The 24,447-nt window shown below is 42.9% G+C and overlaps 1 protein-coding gene and 1 non-coding gene across 2 annotated transcripts in view; both read left to right on the forward strand.

Annotated features, from left to right (window-relative positions):
* Positions 1-24,447, forward strand: part of EPDR1 (ependymin related 1) — a 33,724-nt gene that overhangs the window by 2,198 nt on the left and 7,079 nt on the right. The gene's annotated exons all lie outside the window — the stretch shown is intronic.
* Positions 20,027-20,098, forward strand: MIR9346 (microRNA mir-9346). The gene is given in 1 exon segment (NR_129192.2): positions 20,027-20,098. It is a non-coding gene; the product is annotated as a microRNA mir-9346 (primary transcript).

Below are 24,447 nucleotides of genomic sequence, written 5' to 3' on the forward strand. Positions count from 1 at the left end.
CACTTATTATACATGCACTAGTAGCCCGTTTGCACGAAGATTCGTGCAATAGACCTTCATTCACCTGGCTGCCTGCACCAGTTTTCTGCCAGCACCGGGGACCCAGGCCTTGGCTGTGGCCACAGCCTTCTGCCTTCTTTCAGGGTCCGGGCTTGGCCCTGGGCGGTGGCCTTGGGCTCGGCTGCACCCAGCGTCCCTGCTACCCGATCGAAGGAGCCGACCCCCAGGTCGGCTCCTGCCATCGGCGCAGGCACCCCGCTGGCGCCCCAGGCCAGGAAAGCCTCGGGCGGCTTTCCCGGCCTTGGGCTCCGCCACACCCCAACGTCCCTGCAATGGTTTCCTGGTGGGCGTGGTTGATGGGTGTGGCTTGGTTGGTGGGCGTGGCTTGGGCGTAGCAAAGGTGTGGTCAATTTGCATATTTGTCTATTATAAGGTAAGATTTGTGCTTGTGTGTGGGGGCACTGTGTGTAAACAGGCTTCAGGGAGGTCATAGTCTGGGAGTGGAGTCACACAAATAAAAAATTTCCATACAGGGAGAGGAGGGATGATTTGCATGATGAGAGTGCCTCAGATGGGCACCTAACCCAGGTGTTCTGGAGAAGGTGAAACATGAGTGAGTTCTAAAGCCCCTGTGTAAGCTGACCAGAGGAGGTATGGAGGGAACAATGGTTCAGGGGGATGCCAGTGAGTGTATTCCAGGTCCAGCTTGTGTGCCATGCTAGAGCAGATGTGACTGAGTATATTCCAAGAACTGCAGGCCAATCACTGTTAGGACTGAAGCACAGGGTATGATGAGAGGTTGGGGGTCCACTGAAGGATTTTTAAACAGTGGAATGGCATGGTTGGATAATATTGAGATCATTAGATGCAAGGTTGAGAATGAAGGAGAGCAAGAGTAAAAGCAAGAACATGCCCTAGGAGAGTTTTGTAGAGGTCTAGGACTCTAGGTGAAAGACAGGTAGTGGCAGCAGTGACAGTGAGAAGTGGACACAGTAGGGAAGTGTTGATGAGGTTTATTGAAGGACATGAAAATGATTAGACAGTGTGTGGCTAAGGTGGTGATGGAGAGGGAAGCATCATTTGGCTTCTGAAGGTAACCATATGATGGCATGGAATGAATGGTGATGCTGTTCAATGAAGATAGGGTTTGACCTTCTGTGCTTCTGGTTAAGGATTGATTGCTACTCTTCATGTGCATTGATGTGAAGGCTGGTGCAGAGTGGTGTAGTGATGAATAGTCATGTTGAAGATGAACTGTAGAAGCAGAGAAGAGTGTGGCCCAGAGAAGGATAGGGTTTACTCTGAGATCGTATTTAAAAATTTTAAGAGATTAAGCTTTAGAGTCAGACAAATCTGGGTCTGAGTCCAGATTCCTAATGTGGGTTTCTGGGTAAGTTACTAAAGCTTTCTTAGCCTTAGGTTCTTCATTTACAAAATGGGAATACTAATAATGCCTAGTTTATTGGATTGTTGTGGGATTAAAAGAGTTCAAGTGTGTAAAGCACGTAGTGCAGTGTCTGACCAGAGGCTGCACAGCACACGGCCATGCTGTTCCTGTCATCACCATTATCATCACCACCCTGGTGAATTAACCATGGCCCAGAGACTTGCTGCCAGCCCTGTGGGCTCAGAAACCTGATCCGTCAGGGCACTCCAGGGCCCTCCCTTTCGGAGCTGAGTTGATTAAGCAAGCCCAAATGCTAAACTGTATATTTCAATGAGTGCTGTAGCCGGCATGGGGGCCAGGATTCTCAAATCCACAAGATCTGAGAATTCTCTTCCTGTAAGCAGAACTGTGTGGGAGCCAAATTATAATCAGGAGATTGTGAGCAAAGAGTTGGAACAAATTCATTGAATCTAATGATTGCCTGCTCTAGGCTAGGCTGCAAGCTCAATATTGAGCTTTCCATCATGAATAACGCAAGCCAGCTCAGAGTAATCAGGTTAAGATAAAGCGGTGCATTCATTTTCACTATAGAGATGCTTTGTCACTGGTTCATTGCTAGTCCAGGTTCCCCTCACTCTGCACTCTTGGCAGGTCTTACTCAGGTCTGTCATAGCAACCTTTCTTCCTCTATAACTCCGTGATTGACGGATATGGTCTTTGTGTGTGTTGTATCTTTAGTGGGGTCACAGCCAAATCTTGCTGGCCTGGAAGCTTTTTTGTTCCATGTGGTGATTTCTTATTTCCTGCCCTGATCCATCAAGTGTCGGTTTCACAGTTTAACTTTTAGAAGATAATTTATTCCCCCTCTTTCCAATTTCTTGGCAGGGTTCTATCTCACAGTCCCATCTCTGGCCCTATGTCGGATGTAGAAAGGAATGTTTAATGCATAAATACATTTTTAAAGCTTTTTAAATGTAGATTGGTTGGAACAAACTCAGGAACTTTTTCATGTATTAGCAGTCTGGCCAAGAAACCAGATGTTATTTGAAGAAAATATGGATGAGTTGTCTCTTCATATTTATTAGTAAGTTGAGAAGTAAGTTTTAGAATTGGATCAACTTCTTAAGATTTTTATTTTGCATTCAGATAGTTATGGAAAATACTATTGACAGTTACTATTGAGTGACTAGGATTTTCCAGGCTCTCTTTACCCTGAGAGGATGGAAAAGATTAAACAACTTTACAAGCTTCAGATAAGAGAAGACTTAGCAGAAAATGGGAAATGTTAGTATTTGATACTATTTTGTTATTTTTTTTTTGTTCCAACTGTCTCTTCTGACTCCTTGATTAAACTCATAAGTATTATATTTAAAGACTGAAGGAAAGCAAGAAGGTTATTTTCATAATCAGTCAACATGTTGAACTTTATGGAAGGAACAATGTAGATACTGAATTTACTTGGTTACCCATAACTTACTGGTCCCACTTATGAAATGGTGCCTTAGAGTGTTGCAATTGATGAAGCTACTCATGTAGAATGAGCAGAAAAACATTTAGATAATATGGATTGATAAGTGAGGGATACCATCTTAGAAGACTATTCAACAACTAATCCTAAAATGGGCAGAGGACCTGAACAGACATTTCTCCAAGGAGGGCATACAGATGGCCAGTAGACATATGAAAAGATGCTCTGTATTACTAATCATCAGAGAGCTGCAAAGTAAAACCACAATGATATGTCACCTCATATCTGTCAGAATGGCTATCATCAATAAAGCAACAAACAACAAGTGTCAAGGATGTGGAAAAAAGGAAACCCTTGTGCTCTGTTGGTGGGATTGCAAATTGGTGCAGCCACTATGGAAAACAGTAAGGAGATTCCTCAAAAAATTAAAAATAGAACTACCATATGATCTAGCAATCTCTCTTCTGGGTATTTATCTGAAGAAATCCAAAACACCATTTTTAAAAGATATATGCATCCCTATGTTCATTGCAGCATTATTTACAATAGCCAAAATATGGAAGCAACCCAAGTGCCCATCAACAGAATAGTGGATAAAAAAGAAGTGGTGCATATATACAATGGAATATTACTCTGCTATAAAAAGACTGAAATCTTACCATCTGCATCAACATGGATGGACGTAGAGGGTATTGTGTTAAGTGAAATAAGTCAGACTGAGGAAGACAAATGCCCTATGATTTCACTTACATGTGGAATCTAAAAAACAAAATAAATGAACAAACAGAAACAAACTCATAGATACAGGGAACATTTTGATGGTTGCCAGATGGGAAGGGATTTAGGGGCTGGATAAAAAAGGTGAAGAGATTAAGAAGTGCAAATTGGTAGTTATAGAATAGTCATGAAAATGTAAAGTACAGTATAGGAAATATAGTCAATAATATTGTAATAACTACGTATAGTGTCAGGTGGGTACTAGACTCATTGGGGGGATTACTTCATAAGTTATATAAATGTCTAATCACTATGCTGAACAACTGAAACTAATATAATATTGAATGTCAACTGTAATAGAAAAATTAAAAACCAAACAATCAATCCTATCTGTTTAGGGATTTTTTTGTGGGGGAGAGGGAAGGGTAAAGATGAAAAGAAAAATAAGCATTGGCAAGTGGTTTTTATTCAAAATCTGGTCAGTCCATGTTTATCTCAAATTTTCAGAGCATTTTATTTCTTAGAGAACAGAATGTCATTTCTTTTTTTTGTTTTGTTCATCCTCACCCAAGGATATTTTCCCATTGATCTTTTAGAGAGAGTGGAAGAGAGATGGAAAGACAGAGAGAAACATCTATGTGAGAGAAACACTTTGATTGGTTGCCTCCTGTACATGCCCTGACCAGGGCGTGGGCCGGAGAGAAGCCTGCAACTGAGGCACGTGCCTTTGACCGGAATCAAACCAGGGACCCTTTGGTCAGCAAGCCAAGGCTCTATCCATGGAACTAAACCGGCTAGGGCGGATTTTAATTTCTTTTACCTATTTTCCCCTCAAAAAAAACCACCTAGTGTAGTGGGGAGAGGATGGGCATTCATTTAGACAGTTATGGGATAGCAAAGCTTGCTTCTAATCTTGGCTTCACCGCAACAAGGTTATTAACTTCTCAGAACATCAGTGTTTTCCATCTTTTAATTTAATTTTAATGATAACTGCAATGTTGATACTAAATATTTAGGTCTTCTTTCTTAAGTTAGGCACAGATAAGTTTAAATTATACCATAAAAGCATGCTTTTATTATATGAGGCTAATTTCTGTTTATATCATGATACAATAAATTTGAAATAGATTCTAAAATTTTTCTCAACACATATTGATTTTAATCTTGTGTATGGTGTAAGTTGGTGATCTAGTTTCTTTCTTTCTTTCTTTCTTTCTTTCTTTCTTTCTTTCTTTTTTTTTTTTGCGTGTACTGTCCAATGTTCCCAACACTATTTATTGAAGAGACTGTCTACTGTACGGTATGCTCTTGCCTCATTTGTAAACTATTAATTGACCATAAAGGCATGGGTTTATCTCTGGGCTTTCTGTTCTGTTTCATTGGTCTATATGCCGGTTCCTATGCCAATGTCAGGCTGTTTTCATTACAATGGCCTTACACTAGTATAGTCTGACATCAAGTAGTGTTGACACCTCCAACTTTGTTCTTCTTTCTCAAAATTGCTGGGGCTATTTGGGTCTTTTTGGTTCCATATACCTTTTAGAAAAATCTGAATATTTTTCTAGATCTGTGAATTATACCATTGGCATTTTAACAGGAATTGTGTTGAACCTATAGATTGCTTTGAGTAGTATGGACATTTTAACAGTGTTAATTCTCCCAATCCATGAGCACAGTATATGCTTCCACTTATTTCTATCTTCTTCAATTTTTTTCTTCAATATCTTTTAATTTTCTAAGTATAGGTATTTTACCTCCTTGGTTAAATTTATTCCTAGGTACCTTATTTTTTCTTTTTGTTGCAATCATTTTTTCTTTTTAAACTATCTCACACTTTGAGAAAAGTTGCAATGGTAGTCCACAGCCATCATTTCCTGCCACCCCCTCACACCCCCCCCCCCCATCTATTTGATAGTGAGTTGTCATCTTGATATCCCCACAACTCCCAAATACTTGAGTGGGCATTTGCTACCAAGAAGGACTTTTTCCCCTCCATATCTGCAACACAACCGTAAAAATAAAGAAATTAACATGGATTCATTTCTACCATTTGAAATTAAGGTCTCCTTCAAGTTTTGACAGTTGTTCTTTTCATGTTCTTTATAGCAAAAGGACCCAGTTTATATTCAAGCATTGCATTCAGGTGTTGTGTCTTTTTGTTCTTTTTCTATCTGTTTGTCAGTCTTTCTTGCACTTCAGTACTTTTGAAGATTACAGTCTAGTTTTTTTGTAAGAATGTTTTCCAGTTTGGGTTTATCTTCATAATTAGATTCAAGTTATTCACCTATGGTAGGAATATCATTCTGATTTTACTTTGATTATTCGATTAACTAATGTTTAGAAGATTTCCTCAGTGTGAAGTGTCACCTTTTTACTTTGTAAATAGTAAGTATTTTGTAGGGAGATATTTTAAAACCATGTGCATATCCCATTTTTCATTAAACTTTCAATTTATCCATTTACTTATATTAGCATGGGCTCAAGGATTATCATTTCATTTGCTCTCATTGTTTATTTTGATGTTCAAATTGTTCCATATTTGGCTACTGGGACCCTCTTCAAGTTGGCCTCTATGTTCTTTTGATATGTCTCTCTTAGTCTTTGGGTGCTTTCAGACAAACAGGATATTCCAACATCACCTTTACTTTCTCTTCCAGAGTCTTGGAGTAAATAATCTATTTCTCAGGAAGCTCCAGTTACTTTTACTGGAGAATAATATTTGGAAGCCAAGATCTCTGCTATAATTGTGCTCATGGCTATTGAGTTGGCTGCTCCTAACCTTCTCAGTGGACAAATCAAGAAGATATAGGTTTGAACACACACACACACACACACACACACACACACACACACACACACACACACACCACTCACACAGTCACTTACACATATAGACACACATTTACATCTACATTTATTTCTAAACTTCCAATTCTAATCCATAGAGGTATTTACTATACCAATGCCTCTAATTCTAACCTACTAACATGTTGTTCATTCTAGTTTTCTCTAGTTCACTTTTGTGACTCCCTTCTCAGAGGAAACTGGCTCCCATTATTCAGTTGCATTAGGTAACCAGTTGTGCATTGCTACGATGCTTCTCTTTAGATGATGTCCCTGACCCTGCTTGCGTGCTGCCTTCCAGGACAGACCAAACGGATGGCTACCTTGTTTGGCCCTGTCTAGTGGCTCTAAATTGTTTAATGAGAGCAATGTAGAGATCACATTGTTGTTGGTGTGTGTGGTTTTTTTTTGTGTGTGTGTGTGTATATTTTTTAATCTCTCCGGGTAACATCATTGTAAATTCTGAGAATGTGTCTGTGTGGCTAAGGGAGGTAAATTAGTATAAAGTGCTCAACAAATTTATTTGATCATAAACCTAGGTTTGCATGGATTGGGCTTTCATTTTATGAAATCATGATTTTCAGCAATTCAGGAGAATGACTCTTTTATTTATTTATTTCTTAAAAATATTTTTATTGATTTCAGAGAGGAAGGGAAAGAGAGAAAAACAACAATGATGAGAGAGAATCATTGATTGGCTGCCTCCTGCATGCCCTCACACTGGGGATTGAGCCCACAACCTGTGCATGAGCCCTGATAACTTGAATCAAACCATGACCTCCTGGCTCATAGATTGAGGCTCAACAGCTGAGCTATGCTGGCCGGGCAAGAGAACGACTATTTTAGACTTGACTTCCTCCTCTAGATCCCTGATGGCTAGAGCCAGCCTTTTCTTTCATTAGCCCAGACTGCTTGTGGCCTTTTGATCCTTGAAAAATAAACCATGCTGACTTGAAATACTGAGTTTTTCTTCAAGAATAAGATATTCTTGGAAGCACATAAAATTTGCTTTCAGAGTCTTCATTCTATGGGTCTGTTGTTGAAATGTGACAGTGAAGAACAAGAAGATTCAAAGAAGATAAGCCCAGGAAAGTAAAGGAACTGGCCAGTGTAAGGCTAACATAAATAGAAGCCAGAGGTAGTCACCATACTGCTCTGAAAACATATTTACTTCTTTCCATTAACTTTGAACTCTTTCTTCCTGATTCTGATCTCAAAGATGATGGTCAGAGGCAAAGTGCCCAAAGATCTGAAAATATTCCACCAATCAGTGGTTTGTTTTTCCTGGAATAAATGTGACAGTCTTATATTTCCCCAATTCCAGTAAAAATCTTCTATTCCCCCCTTTATAATTTATTTTACCCATCTTTAAAGAATTTTTTTTTCCTCTTGATTCTACCAGCTGAAATCCCATTCTCCCCTTATATTGAAAGCAAATCTTATGCTAACTTCAATTTCTTTCCTCTCATGCTCTCTTGAATGCCCTCCAATCAAACTTTCACCATCTCTACTGAAACTGCTGCGGTCAAGAGCAATGTGCTCCACATTACTAATCAACTGATATTTTACCAGTCCTTGTTTTATTGTTGACCATTTCTTCCATCTTGATATACTTTCTTCATGTGGCTTTCAGGACACTACACTCTTCTGGTTTCCTCTCCCACCTTATTTCTTCTCCTTCTCAGTCTCCTTTCTGTTTCCTCCTCTTCTCTCAGACCATTAATAGCAGAATGACCCAGGGCTCAGCCCTTTACTTTTCTGTCTATACTTCTCTCTTGTTGATTTCATCTAGGTCATGGCTTTAAATGCCATCTTTACATGGAAGACTCCACATGTATATCTGAAGCCTATAGCTCTCTCCTGAACTCTACACTCATATATCCAAGTGCTTAGTTGAGTTCTTCATTTGGATCTCTAGTAGTCATCTCAAACTCAACATGTCCAGAACTAATGAGTGTTCTGCAAGCAAGTAAACAAACAAAAGTTCTTCCTCTTAAAATTTTTTTTTATCCCAGCCTATAGCAACTCTAATTGCTTAGGATCAATTCTTGCCACAAGTAATCCATAAGCAAATCCTATTGACTCTAATTTCAGTATAGATCCAGAATCTGAACACAACTTTACTATCATCTTGGCCCAAACCATCATCATCCTTGCCTGGATTTTTGCAATAGCCTCTTCATGAGTTCTCTTAATTTTGCCATTACCCCCTTGTTCTCAAGACAGGATCTTGAGTAATTCCACTAAAAATGTTGTATCATATCACTTGGCTGCTCAAAACCCTCCAATGCCTTGCTGTCTCTCAAAGTAAATGTCCTTACAAGGACCTCACCATCCTACGGGACCTGCTCTCCTATCCCCTCTACACCTTGTGTCTGACCTCATCACTCCACCATCATCATTGTCGCATCTCCAGCTCACTCACTTCAGCCCAGGACCTCAGCATGCTTCTTACCCTTTGGCACTGTGCTGTTCCCTCTGCCTAGAAAGAACTTTTCCTTAAAAAGGTACATGACCCACTCCCAAATTAGGCTGTCTCTGTTCTTCACATTCTCATATTCCCCAATTTGCTGCCTTATGTGTTCAAGATACCTAACCACTATCTAACATACTATTTAATACTTTTTAAGTATTTCTCCCCTCCCTCCAAATTCTGTAAGCTCATCCATACCAACTAGTCTCCTTCTATCATCTTTGAACTCCTGGTTTCTCCTCCTTCAGGTCTCAGCTTGTCATATCCTCAGAGGGGCCTTTTGTGACCATCAAACAAACCCCTCCCTACAAGCTACTGTATAGCACATCTTGTTCTGTTTTTCTCAGGACACTATCACTGTGTAACATTGTCTTATCAGTGCAGTTGTCTGGTGTTTATTGTCTGTCTCTCTTCCCTAGAATGAGGGAAGAATGTTATCAACTGATTTACTAGCAAATTCCCAGAAACTAGAGGTTCTTGGTACATAGAAAGTTTAAACAAATGTGTGTTGAATGCATAAATACCATTTTTATGGCTTTTGGGTTACTAGTATTATATACGTTCATGGTGAAAATTTTAGATAGCATGGAAGAACAAAATAAAGAAAGTGAAGATCTCATAATCCTGCTATCCAGGATTAACAACCCTGGTAAATGTGCTTCTGGATTTTTCTCTATTCCTGTATATACAATTTTTTCCCATTGCTTTTCAGACAGAGTGGAAGTGAGGGTGAAGAGGTGGTGTATATACAATTTAACATTAAAATGGAAACATGCTATGTAGTTGTTTTTTATTTAACAAAATATTGTGTATATTTTTCATGCCACTAAGAACCTTTAACAGAATCATTTTTAGTGACTGTGGTATTCTAGCTAATGGATAGAACATTGTTTCTGGAAGCAGTACCTTATTATGAGACAATTACATTTCTTTATCCTCAATTTTTCACTAGTATAAAGAACTACATGTATTACTTTGTGCAATTATATGTGTACCATTTAAAAATATAATTTGGATAAATTCCTAGATAACAGAATGATAGAAAAGGAATTTGCACATTTAAATTTTGTGAAACTTTGCCCTTCAGGAAAGTTGTTCCAACTGATAGTTTAATTGATAGAATATGAGTATTCATGCTTCCCACACCTATAAGGTGTCTAATTATTTTTAGTGGTTTCTTAACATGATCAGAAACAGAAGGACAAAATGATGTACCTGCAGTGATGTCACACCTCCTTGCTATGGTTCTCATCCAAATGTGAATGCCTCTAATATTTCAGTTAAGTCTCCTACAGACTGCTGGTTTAACAAAGATATTCTGCTGGTAAATATTTTTCTGACCTTTTATAGAATTTATTCTAGCCCTAGCTGGTTTGGCTCAGTGGATAGAGTGTCGGTCTGTGGACAGGAGGGTCCTGGGTTCAGTTTTGGTCAAGGGCACAAGCCCTGGTTGCAGGCTCAATCCCCACTAGAGGGCGTGCAGGAGGCAGCCAATCAATGACTCTCTCTCATCATTGATGTTTCTATCTCTCCCTCTCTTTCCCTCTCTGAAATCAATAAAAATATATTTTAAAAAAAGAATGTATTCTAATCAAGATAGATGTTAAATTTCACCAACTTACAGTCATTTTAACTAATAGATTGCTTACCATTAAACCATCTTTGCATTCCTGAAATAAATCTAACTTAAAATTACACATATTTTTTAAATAGTTTGCTTGATTTGATTTGCTATTATTTTACTTAATACTTGTTTTTAATCCATAGCCATGATTTGTTTAATCTATAGTTTTTAATTTTATGGTTTATGTATTTTAATGTAAGGTTTTTCATAGCTTTGTAAAAGCTTTGGCAAGCTTTGTATATTTCTCTATGCTCTAAAGCCTTGAAGTTGGAAAAGACTAATTCATGAAACCTTTTGGATCCAACTCCTTTTGAATAAGTAACTCTTTGATCTCTTTTTTAATTCACAGGTCCAAGATGTAAGATATCATTAGGCCATTGTAAGGATTTTTTTCCCTCTGAATTTTTAAAAAATATATATATTTTTATTGATTTTAGAGAGGAAGGGAGAGGGAGAGAGAGAGACGGAAACATTAATGATGAGAGATAATCATTGATTGGCTGCCTTCTGCTTGCCCCTTACTGGGGATCAAGCCCAAAACCTAGGCATGTGCCCTGACCAGGAATCAAACCATAACCTCCTGGTTCATAGGTGAACACTCAACCACTGAGCCACACAGGCCAGGCTTTCCCTCTGGATATTGATCCATTTAACTTTCTGCTTCATTCTGAGTTATTTTTGATTATTTACATTTTCTATGAAATCTTCCATTTCTTTAAGATTCTATTTATATTTTGTACAAAATATTTTATTAACTCTTAAACAACTCTGCCTTGTCTATTGATACCCCTGTTTCTTTTTCTCGAATCCATACACTCATGGATTATTGCAATGGTTTTATGGTGTATAATTCATTTATACTTTACATTGCACTATATCTCCTAGGTTAAGAATACTTTTTGACATTAAATCACACTGTTTACCCATATTTTGAAAAACTTTAAGCAGAATTGTAGTAAAGCACCCCTTGGAGGGCATATCACAACTTCCATAATGGATTCCCCAAATTCCTTTTATGCACAAGCCTCTCCCCAGCTGTTCGCTCAGCAAACACTGTCCTCAGTGTTTCTCAATCTCAGTTTTGGGGAATTTGCTCCAATATGGGCATTGGAAGTTTTCCAAGCACCAATGTTTCCTTCAGAAGCAGTGTTCTTTTCTTCTTTTCTTGGTTCCTCTTTGAACTGAGAGGTCATCTGAAAAATCAGATCCCTAACAGGTTGCTACATTACTCTCAGACCCTCCAAAGAAAGAAGCTCTTGGGACAGATGGCCTCCAAACAGAAGGTAGCTGCTTCAAGAGAACTATGAGGGCCGGAGGAAGTGGGGAGGCCGAGGAAGCAAATGTGGAGGAAGCACAAGAGGAGGGAAACTCTAATTTTGGGGGAAACAGGACTATGAACTGTAGGGAGCGGTTATAGGGTTAAGCCTCAGACTGACCTGTTGGCAAAGCCAAAAACAAGTCCCAGCTTAGAGGGCACAGCCCTCTTAGCATAATTAAGCTTGATCTTGTGACGCTCCCTAGATCTTTCCTGGGTAGCTAATGGGCTGTGGGAGGTGCAGCACGTGCTGCCAAAACAAGTGAAACTTATAAGGACATTGTAAATTACCTTGTTTACCTCTGACTATAAAATAAAGGCTCAGCTTGCAGTCTGGATCTTTTCTGTGGTCTCAGCCAGGCACAGAAGATCCACCTAGACCCAGTTTATTCTCTTTCTCTGTCTTTTCTTCATCCTTTGCCGGCCCCCTCAGGCTTGCTGAACTCTTGGCTGTGCTGGCGCAGCACAATGAACCAGTGGACAAATCTATCAGTGCACACTTCTGTAGCAAAGGATGCTGGGGAGAGAATCTAACCCAGATTTAATATCCATTGAAATGCCACATCAGATTCCGTGTTCTGGTGTGGTTTGTATGTTTCCTCTGGATGAGGGCCTTCTTTCTCTGAATTGAGCGCTCTACCTGTCCCTCTATATTTTGGACAGTTATTCTCCTGCTTGCCCAGGTCCAGGTCTTGTCTGGCTTACCCTTGGAACCCCAGAGGAGCCACTCTCATGAGGTCTCAGTTCTCCTTAGGGAGTTAGAGAATGAAGCTTGGAAATCTGCTTTTCTGATGCCAGGACACAGTTCTTTTTTTGTTGTTGTTTTATTTTTCCTGGTAAAGGACAAGTGCTTCTTTAAGTACTACTCAGTATCTTGAAAAGAATTTAAAGTGTTTGGATGGCTTTTAATCTTTCCTTCTTTTGTCATGCTGGTCAAACCTCTAAAAGGTCAATTTGTTCATGGGTTTTAACACAGATGAATTTTTAAAATGTGTGTGGTTGTACAAACTTCTAAGTAGATTTGCCACAAGGCTGGGGAGGGAGTGGGAGCAGGGTAGAGGGGGTCAATGGGGGGTAAAAGGGAATCTGTAATACTTTCAACAATAAAGACAAATTTTTAAAAAAGAAACATGCAGTATTTTACTCTTTACTGTAATTTCTTTTATACTAATATTTTTATTTACCTGAATTATTTGTTTTGACTCGTGTTTCAGTTAGAGAACATATTCAGTTAATTTTCTTCAGAGACTTTGAATGTCTGAGGATATCTACTTATTGCTGTCTTACATAATGATGATTTGGGGGGCATACAATTCATAAGGTAATAATAATATTTTTCTTAAAAATTTTTTATGGCAGTTAGAGTGATAGAAGTGAAGTCTGATACCAAAGTAATTTTAGTGTAGTTTTAATAATTTTTTTCTGCCCAAGTTTTTGTAGGTTATTTCCGTTATCTTTGAACTGTATTAATTAACATCTCCAGGTTATGTCTAACTCTAGGGAAATTTTACCTACTATTTCTGGAGGTTTAATACACTGTTTTCTTTCTTTGTCCCTTGTAGAATATCTCCCTCCTTACATGTATTGGTTCTCTTACATCTGTCCCAAAAATTTCTTACATTTTTATTAGCCTTTCATCACTTTATGCTTTTCCCCTTAGTTCTGGGATAATACCTTTAAATTCACTGCTTCTGTCTTTTATTCCCCATAGCCAAATGTGCTCTACACTGCCTCCTCTGCATTTTCTATTTTGATAATCATGTTTTTCATTAGAAAGCTATCCTTGTGGTCACACATTATTCCTTTTCTTTTCATAAATGCAACAATAACCCAAGTCCCAGTGAATATAAAAAATAAGATTTATATTTTAGTTTCATTAACTGTTAGCTGGAAGGGTGTGTATGTGTGCTTATATTCCAACATGGAGGGAACTTATATATTTCTACTGAAAAGCATAGTGCTGACTGCATGAACATGACTGTTCTTGTGCCCTCCCAACCTCTTTAATACCCACTGATATGTAGTTCTAGAAATCACTGTGTACCAGGGCAACAGGGATATCTCAATACTAATGAGGTTGCTTCTGTTAGTGGGGAAAAAAAGGTCATGTTGAACTATTGTCTCATGAGAAGTTTTTTATTATTTCCCATCAGATGAAAGAATCTATGGCTACACCTTGCCAGTATTCATCCAGATACATTTTTGGAAAATAATCTTTTCAATTTCTTGAGCACTGTTTTCCTCTTTTGAACTAGAATCCAAGTAGTGGAGATCCATCACCTTACAGCTTCTTAAATTCCACACATAATCACTCTTTGATTTTACTTTTCCTAGGGCTGCATTCTCAAGTAGTTTAATTTTCCTTTTGTTGTATGTGGTTGGCATCAGCCTGCACAATGAGTTTGTGTCTAACAGAACAATTTCAATATAGTGTTTTTCTTTTATGTCTGGTAATTACTGTAGGGTGTAACTCAGGCTTGGTTTACGCCAGAATGGCAAGTGGCCGCAGCTCAATTCTTCCTGCTGAGAGTCAGAGAGCCGGCATGCATTACTAATCTATTACAGTGCATATTAAACAAATCCGAAGTTTGTCCAATTTCTTTCATAAAAGCCAAAGTCCTTTTGTAATCACAATAGAATATTTGTCCACTCCCTCTTCTGTAATTTAATATACCTTGAATAGCTAAGAAGTTCCACATGGATTGGAAGAATCACTCCTTCCCCCTGTGGAAGGAGGGAAGAAGCATGGTGTTGTGAATTAGAATGAGTCTGGTTGGAGAAAGACCTTGCATTGAATCCTGGCATAATTATTTACTCTTAAGTTTGCTCTGAGCCTCATATATTCTCTTCTTTAAGAAAGAAAGAAAGAAAGAAAGAAAGAAAGAAAGAAAGAAAGAAAGAAAGAAAGAAAGAAAGGGGGGGGGGGCGAGGAGGGAGGGAGGAAGGAAGGAAGGAAGAAAGAAGCTAATAACATGTCAGTGAGCTGAATTTTCCTTTCCTTAGACTGTTGTTTCTTTTTTTGGTTGTTGTTTGCTTTTTTTTCCTGACAACCCTAATTCAGGACAGAAAAACAATTGCCTCTTGGCTGTAAAGGCAGTAGCTGTTCAGGGTCATTTGTGCCCAGGTCAGGCTCTGGTATTTTGGGTTTTAGGACTTGCCAAATTCTTGGGCCCTGCTTATTCTGGAAGAGAGATGCCCATAGACTTGCAGATTTGTTGTAAGGAACCCAGTAGGTAATACCTTGTAAAGCAGTGGTTTTTACTTATTTCATTTAAGATGCTTTCAGCTGCAGTAAATCTGACTACCAAAGGCTTAACTATGAGAATGTTTGGTTTGTACCTCAAAATTCTGGTGATACATGTTTTTTAGGCTTGACTCAACAGTTTCATCCAGGCCACAGGTTCTTCTCCATCCATCTCCTATGCCATTCTTAGAATGTTGGCTCTTAGGGGCAAGAGCATACTGACTTGTTGCCTCATCACTTAAAGGTGGCTGCCTCCACTCCGTATGTCCTTACCCAACTGTGCCCAAAGACACAAAATGAAGGAAGTGGGACAGGACAAAGGCTCTCCTCCTCTTCTTTGTTTTTTCACTGAATTTTTTATAATTTAACTTTAAAAATTCAATTTATTGGGGTAACATTGGTTAATAACATTACATCATGTTCAGGTATACAGTTTTATAATATAACATCTTTAAAGTCTGGAACAACCACATAATAACTTGGTTATCAAAGTTGGTAGCATTACTAGTGGGGTGGGACAGCACCTGTCTTCTGATGTGATGCAACACGAAGTGCACAGCCTTACCAATGACACAGTTAATTGAGCCTTTAGATTGCATGTCTAGTTTAGTTAAATGACACCATGAAGAAACTATCAAAGGAATCTTAAATATGTAATATCTGCAAACATAGAATCTTCAAAAAGTCAATGCCATGTTAAAAGAAAAAAAGATAGTAGGATTGTTCCACATTTTTTAAAAAGAAGATACTAACAACCAAATACAATGCTTGAATGTTGATAGGATTCTGATTTAAAAAACAGTTTTAAAACATATTTTTGGAGACAATTGAATATGAGCATATATTAGCTGGTATTAGGGAATGAATTTTAATTTCTTAGGTGTGACAATGGTATAGTGATCACGAGGCAGAAAGTTCTTGTTCTTGAGAAATATTTAGAAAATAGATATAACAAATATGACAGAAGGTAACAATTGTGTTGTATCTAGGTGGTAAATATTAAGGAAATTATTATACTAATCCCTCAACTCTTCTGCATGTTTAAAATATTTCATAATAAATTAGAGAAAATAATTCCATAGAGCTGTATTTGACTTGGAAGGATATCAAGAACAAATTGTTGAATTTAAAATGCAGATTAGACTATGCTCAATTAATATTTGACAAAGGAGGCAAGAGCATACAATGGAGTCAAGACAGTCTCTTCAGTAAATGGTGTTGGGAAAATTAGACAGACACATGCAAAAAAAAAAAAAGCAACAATGAAACTAGACCACCAACTTACACCATACACAAAAATAAACTCAAAATGGGTAGAGGACTTAGACATAAGACGGGAAAATCATAAAAATCTTAGAGGAATCCACAGGCAGCAAAATCTCAGACATATGCCGAAGCAATATCTTCACCGATTCAGCTCCTATAGCAAAAGAAACTAAAGAGAAAATAAACCATTGGGACTATATCAAAATAAAAAGCTTCTGTACAGCAAAAGAAACCATCAACAAAACAATAAGAAAGCCCACTGCATAGGAGATTATATTTAATTATATTTGCCAATGTTATCTCCGATAAGGGTTTAATTTCCAACATTTACAGGGAATTCATACAACTTACCAAAAGGAAAATAAACAATCCAATAAAAAAATGGGCAATGGACCTACACAGATACTTTTCAAAAGACGACATACAAAAGGCCAAGAGACATATGAAAACATGCTCAAAGTCACTAATCATCTGAGAGATGCAAATCAAAATGACAATGAGGTACCATCTCACACCAGTCAGAATGGCTATCATCAACAAATCTACAAATGATAAGTGCTGGCGAGGGTGCGGAGAAAAAAGAACCCTCTTGCACTGCTATTGGGAATGCAGACTGGTGCAGCCACTGTGGAGAACAGTATGGAGTTTGCTCAAAAAATTAAAAATGGAACTCCCATTTGATCCAGTGATCCCAGTTCTAGGACTATATCCCAAGAAACTAGAAACAACAATCAGAAAGGATATATGAACCCCTATGTACATAGCAGCACAATTTACAATAGCTAAGATTTGGCAACAGCCTAAGTGCCCATCAGCAGATGAATGGATTAGAAAACTGTGGAACATCTACACAATGGAATACTACGCTGTTGTAAAAAGAAAACTGACATGTTTTCATATGTCTCTTGGCCTTCTGTATGTTGTCTTTTGAAAAGTATCTATTCAATACTTTGCAACAGCATTGATGGACCTGGAGAGCATTATGCTAAGAGAAATAAATCATTCAGAGAAAGATAAATATCATATGATCTCACTCATTTGTGGAATATAATGAACAACATAAACTGATGAACAAAAACAGATCCAGAGACAGAGAAGCAACGATCAGACCGTCAAACCTCAGAGGGAATGCAGGGGAGGGTGGGGGGAAGTGGGAGAGATCAACCAAAGGACTTGTATGCATGCATATAAGCATAACCAATGGACACAGATACTAGGGGGGTGAGAGCATGAGCAGGGGTGTGTGTGAGGACAATGGGGGGATAAGGATACATATGTAATACCTTAATCAATAAAGAAAAATAAATAAAATGTAGGTTAGAAAACAAATACATAATATTCATTCATTTTTGTAAAATGTGAATAGTACTCATATTGAGCAGTCAATATATTTGCACACCCATATTCATAGCAGCATTTTTCACAAGTCAAAAGTTTTAAACAACCCAGTGTCCATCCATGCATGAATGGTTAGACAGATTGTCATATACACATTTAATGGAATATTACTGAGTCTTATAAAGAAAGGAAATTCTGACATATACTGCAACCTGGATGAAATTTGAGGATATTATGCTAAGTGAAATAAGCCAGTCACAAAAAAATACAACTCCTACATGATTCCACTTATCTGAGGTACCTTGAGTAGTCAAATTCATAGAGACAGAAAGTAGAATGGTGGTTACCATGAGCTGAGGGTGGAGGTGGGGAATGGGGAATTGTTTAATGGATAGAGAATTTTAGTTTTGCAAGATAAAGAGTTCTGGAGATTGGTTACACAACAATGTGAATGTACTTAGTACTATTGAACTGTACACTCAAACATGGTTAGGCCTGGCCGGCATGCCTCAGTGGTTGAGCATTGACCTATGAACCAGGAAGTCACAGTTCGATTCCTGATCAGGGCTTGATCCCCATTGGGGGGGGTGCAGGAGGCAGCTGATCAATGATTCTGTCTCATCATTGATGTTTCTATCTCTCTCCCTTCCTCTCTGAAGTCAATAAAAATATATTTTTAAAAAATGGTTAAGATGGCTCTAGCCGGTTTGTTCAGTGGTTGGAGCATCAGCCCTTGGACTGAAGGGTTTTGGGTTACATTCTGGGCAAGGGCATGTACCTGGGTTGTAGGCTCAATCCTTGGCCCTGGTCAGGGCATATGCTGGACACCTCACATTGATGGTTCTCTCTCTCTGTCTCTCTCCTTCACCTCCACTTTCTCTCTCTCTCTCTCTCTCTCTCTAAAAAAAAAAAAAAATCAATGAAAAAAATATACTCTGGTGAGGATTAACCAAAAAAATTGGTTATGGTGATAAATTTTATGTTATGTGTATTTTGCCACAATTAACAATAAAAATTAAAATGAAAAATGAAAGGTTTGCGACGCAGGAAACAAGACACAGAGTCCAGGCCATGGAAAAGGGGGGGAGGTTTTAATCTTGCGCTCCCGGGCGAAACTCACCGGTCCGAGAGTGGGCCAGGGGAGTTCGCGCCAAAACGGGGGCTTAGGTACTTCCTTTATACAGCCGTTTGGTGAGGGGAGGGTGGAGGGCATGAGAGGTGTGGAATTCCTGCCTCGGGCAGGGGTCTGGGAAGGCTAGCAAGGGTCTGGGAAGGCGCCAGTTATCTTTATCACCATCTACCTTGCGGATGCTTGCATGGCTATGGTCTTTCCCCCCTGCCTCGACCTAACATCCCGGCCTTTTTGGTGATAGGGGGCGCCGAAATCGTCCTGGCTACTTCCTGCTGACCAGGGGCGAAGAGGGTGGGGGATGTTAAAGGCCAGGGTCAGGCAGAGGCGGGTTGAGGGGCAGCCGAGTATAGGGATGGAGCAGGAGCTGGTTTACAGTCACCGGAGACATTTCTGCGATCCGGAGCAGATGAATTTGAGGAGGCAGGGAGCTAGGGAAAAAAAGACACAGATGAGAATTAGGGGCCCTATCAGGGGTAGGATCCAGGTAGCTCTAAAGAGAGTTGTCCCGGGAGTGTCTTGCACGTAATTCTTCACTCAGCTCAGTCAGGGTCTGCACGTTCTGTTCCACCACTCTGGACTCGTTGATGCAGTAGCAGCATTCTTCTTGAAGGAACATGCAGGTTCCTCCTCTTTCCGCAGTAAGAAGGTCTAGGGCCCTTCGGTTCTGCAGGGCCCCAACATGACAGGGAGGAAGGCGGCCCTGCGGGCCCAGGGGTGGGATGAAGGGAGCAACCAGGCGAGCTCCGACTCTTCATACAAGGTTAGCTGGGGAACTACTGTGACCCCGAAGCAAGGCCCGGGGTCAGAGGAGTTTATGCAGTTGCTCAAGGTGCCGTTGCACCAAAAGAAGGTATCCGGGCTGGCCTTGGTGGGACTGGCTGCAGTGTGGTTTTGGGTACAGTGCCAAGTGACCCGTCCCACAGTTACCGGGTTGCTGGTCGGGTAGCATATCCGCAGGGGCAAGGTGGGCTCTGGAGTTTCGGGTTCCCAGAGGGGAATGCCAGTCAGGGGAGGCTGACATTCACCATGTCCTTGAGTTCCTGGAGGAGTCATGAGTGGGACGGCAGCCAGCAAAGGTCTTTGGAGAGAGACACATAAAAGGCAGTGCGAGACATTGGGCAGGGTGCGGGTCTCGTTAAGGAATAGTAGAGTGTGTTGGATAAGTTGGAGCCAAGAAGACAGGACTTCTACCCGGGAGGAATCAGGCAGCTTCCCTTTAAGGGAATGTTTGGCCTGTAGGATGCTTTTGGAGACCTGGATTTGGGCCTCCTGGGCCATGACATATTCCCGGGAGATGTAGATGGTCCCTGAAGGGGTTGAGCTCCAACCATCCCCATATAGTTTTCCCATAACGCCTGCAACCCATCGCTGGTCCCAGGGGTCCCGGACCCTGATGTTGAAGGTCCCGTCCTTCCAGAAAAAGGGACCAGACCTGACCTCATTGTAGGCATCATGGATGACACAGCCTGACCAGCGGCAACCCCCATAGGTGTTGACGTCTCGATTACACCTGTCTGGGTTCCGCTGGTCGTAAGCAAAGCAGGCGTATGGTCAGCCACCATTGGACACTGACCGGAGGTTGACAGCAATCAGGATCTCCACCTGGCATCCGGCCAGAGGGCAGTCCTGAGATCCTACCTGCCGGGTGACTTGTGTGCTGTCCTGGTCATAGGTTTCATGGACCTTGAACCTCCACACATAAGCAGGTGTAGGAGGGTGTAGGTTGCCCAGGGCTGGGAGGAGAAGAAGGAGGGGGAGGGCGGCTAAGGCGGACCTTAGTGGGGCCCAACACCTCACATTTATAGAAGTCATGCTGCTCCGGGGTCCTCTTGAGTCTGGAGAGGTGGTGCCACGATGGATCTCCAAGTAGTTTGGCTGCAGTGGGGGTTGTGAGGATAACTGTGTGAGGTCCCGTCCACCTGGGTTCCAAGGCCTTGGGATGTAGATTCTTAAGGAGAACTGAGTCCCCGGGCTGGAGGGGTGGTCCTCGCGAGCCTTGGTTAGCTGGTTCTGGCCTGGGCAGAAACCTGTCAGCGTGTTCCCGGAGCAGCTGCCTGAGTAGAGACAGGTATGGAAGATAATTGGCCAAGAGAGGAGGGTCAGTAGGGAGACGATGGTTGAGCAAGAAGGGTCTCCCATATAGGAGTTCAAAAGGGCTTAAGAAGGTGGGGCTCCTTGGTGTAGCCCGGATTCTGGTCAGGGCCATGGGCAGGAGATCCGGCCAGGAGCTGTGAATTTCTAGAGAGTTTTGTTAGATGGTCTTTAAGGAGGCCATTGGCCCTCTCGACCTTACCCGATGATTGTGGGCGGTAGGGTATGTGCAGTTTCCAGGAGATGCCAAGTGAGGTGCTAACCTGCTGAACGACCCTTGATATAAAAGCCGGGCCGTTGTCTGATTGTATGGAGGTGGGGAGGCCGAACCTAGGGATTATGTGTGTTATTAGGGTCTCAGCCACAACCTCAGCAGTTCCCTTGCGAGTAGGGAAGGCCTCTACCCACCCTGTCAGGGTGTCTACCATGGTAAGCAGATATTTGGTCTTCTTGTGGGGAGGCATATGGGTGAGGTCTACCTTCCAGTCCTGCCCTGGGAGGTGTCCCCTCATTTGATGGGTAGGAAAGTTGGGGCGCATTCCTCCCTGGGGTGAGCAGGAGGAGCAGGCACTTGTGGCTGCCTCTGGCAGTGTGGGCGAAGTGAAGAGGGATGAAGGCCGTATCCAGGGTCCGCGAGGCTTTCTGACGTCCCTGGGGGTCTAGACAAGAGCTTCCATCCACAGAGTTAAATCAGGATTAGAGAGAGGAAGATCTGAGAGTCCTGCCAGAGGTTGAGTGAGGGCCTCTGACGACCTCGGGGCAGGAGTACTTTGCTGCAGGTTGGGTGGAGGCAGCAGGAAGGAGTGTGGCTGGGTTCAGGGCTGGGGACTGAGTTAGGGAGATGTCAGGACTCTCCAGGAGCAGGAGATGGAGTTCCTGCATGGGAGAGGGGGCAAGGAGAGATAAGGACCGGTGTGACAGAAGATCCTGGAGAAGACCTGTAAGGGTTGCTGGAGGCAAATCTTCTGGGCCTCCTTGGTGAGAGCAGCAGCTGCAGCCAGAGCCCGGAGGCAGGGCTGCCATTCCCGAACCGTGGGATCAAGCTGTCTGGACAGGTAGGCTGCGGGGTGAAGGCTGGAAGAATCCTACCAGTGGAGGCCAGCTGTATGCCTCTGAGACATGTCCAGGGAGGGGCTGCAGAGAAGGAGATCATCTCCATACTGGAGGAGAGTGCTGGGTTCTAATGAGCATTGTCGGAGGTCTCTGTTAGGCCTGGCCAAACAGATGAGGGCTGTCTCTGAGCCCCTGGGGCAGGACCGTCCAGGTGAGTGGGTCCTTTTAAAATCCTTGTCAACAGTTAACTTTAAAACTTCTTGGAACAGGCCTCTAACTGCTTGAATTCAGAACTGAGTTTCTGATAAGCCTGTGCTAGCAAGAAAGTTGTTCTCTAGGGAGGGAGGAGAGGGGAGAGGGCGGGGTGAGAAGGCGCTGAGGCCAGAGCATGTTTGCCATCACTACCCATGACCGAGATCGTGGAAGGGGCAATGGCCCGGAAAAGGAGGGCAAGGACAGAGACATAGCCCCTGAATGATCAGGAAGGAGATCTGCTTACCCACTACCTTGAGCGTTTACCTGGGGGCCCGGCGAGGGTGATGGGTCGTCGAGTCCTGCCATCTTCAGCCTTCAGCCAGTTCCAGTGTGGCCAGCGGCGGGTCATGACCTGGAAGGACGGCCCCTCTACGTTGAGACGCAGAGGGCCCGTCACTTTTCCAGGGGCAGTCACTTTTCCAGTGGCCGCTTTGACCACACGCCGGGCAAGGCTGGGCTGGAGCCCAGGGTTGGGGGCACTGTGGCCTTTGTTTCTGCACTGGAAGCATCCTCTCGTTGCACCCCCACCACGCACAGTCCCTTTTGGACCAAACGTGGCTGCCGGCCGGCCCCAAAGGTAGCAAGGTTTGGGTTTGCAGACTCATCTCCTGTTGAAGGCGGGCGTACTCTGCCTGCTCCTCACGGGCATTGAAAAGCTTACATGCCATATTCACCAGATCCCGGACAGGGGTCTGAGGGCCACCTGCCTTTTTTTTTTTTTTTTTTTTTTTTGTAACTTTTTTCCGAATATCTGGGGCTGACTGTGAAATGAAGTGAGTGGCGAAGTGAGTGGCTAGAACTGTTGCTCCGGCCGGGGACCCAGGGTCTAGGCGAGTATATAAGGTCAGAGCCTCAGTCAGCCTGTTAAGGAAGACTGCGGGGTTCTCAGCTGGTCCCTGAGTAACTTCCCTCAGCTTGTCAAAATTAACTACCTTGTGGGAGACGGCCTGTAGGCCGGCTATTAGGCATCTGGTCGCGATGTTGGCGCCCTTCCGGGGTATCTAGTGGGTACACCCAGCCTGGTTCCTGATGAGGAACTGCCTGGGGAGGTCGGGGAGTGAGGATGGGGGAAGGGAGGGAGCGGACGGCAGGGCGGAAGGAGCCCTGTTGCAGGGAGGCCGGCGAGTCGGAGGGGAGGAGGAGGAGGAGGCGGGGCCGCGGACCCGGGGGCGCGGGGCCGCGGACCCGGGGGCTCGGGGGTCCGAGCCCGGTCGCTGTCCGGGGCGTCCTGTGCCTGAGCCAGCGGCACTGCCCGCCCTCCCCACGCCTGCTCCCTGGCCGCCTCCGCTCCCCCACCCCGGAGCGCGGGAGCCAGCAGTTCCGAGCGGCTTGCGGGATGGCGGGCGGGCGGCTCTCCTGCTGTGCGGCGGCGATGGTTGCGGCCGCGGGGAAGAAAGCGCAGCGGCGGCCGCGGGAGGGAGCGGCGCGGTCGCGGTGGTGTTGCCCACGGCCGCGGAAGCCGCGGGTGGGCAGGTGAGGTGCTGCCAAGAAAGCACCTGCCACGGGGAAGAAAGGGAGCCGTGGCGAAGGAGGAGGAAGAGGAGGGGGCCGAAAGCGTTCGGCGGGAGGAAGAGGGGTGGAAGTGAGAGAGCAGCTGGATCCAGAGTCAGAGAATAGAAGGAGCAGAGGACAGAGTCAGAGAGAACAGAAGGAGCAGAGGGAGGGATGGGAGCACAGATTGCAAAAGGCCTGGACATATGGAACCTCCAGCCACTTCCCAGCTCGTTGGCAGAAATTATTAAGGTCGGTCAGAATGTTAAAATCAAAAGTCCCATTTTCAGGCCATTTTGACCCGTTGTCCAATTCATACTGAGGCCATGCCACGGTACAGAAGCAAAGAGGCGTTTAGGACGCAGATCCTGGGACAGGCCCAGCTTAGCCAGATTGGTGAGCAGGCACCCAGCGGCGCCTGCGAGTCAGTTTTGGATTTCTGGTGCCCATTTTGAAACCTAGGGTCAGTAGCGAGGCCCAAGGATCAGCGTCCCAATCGTTGAGCCAAGGCTACGAGGGATCCGAGGGATGGTGGGAGACGTCTCTCGCCGACCCCCTGGGATCAGAGTGAGGCCAAAGGCCGGAGACCGAGGTGGAGTAGGAACGTCTTCACTACACCCCAGGGTCAGAACCTTTCCTGGAAAGGTCCGGAGGGCTATGCCCGGAAAGCAATCTCTGACGCGGACCGCGATTTACGGACAGAGACGCCGACGGAGGACCCTAGGAGTCAACAGGGACTGGGACTCACC

Source organism: Eptesicus fuscus, chromosome 14, assembly GCF_027574615.1.
Source record: "Eptesicus fuscus isolate TK198812 chromosome 14, DD_ASM_mEF_20220401, whole genome shotgun sequence".
NCBI classification, from domain to species: domain Eukaryota; kingdom Metazoa; phylum Chordata; class Mammalia; order Chiroptera; family Vespertilionidae; genus Eptesicus; species Eptesicus fuscus.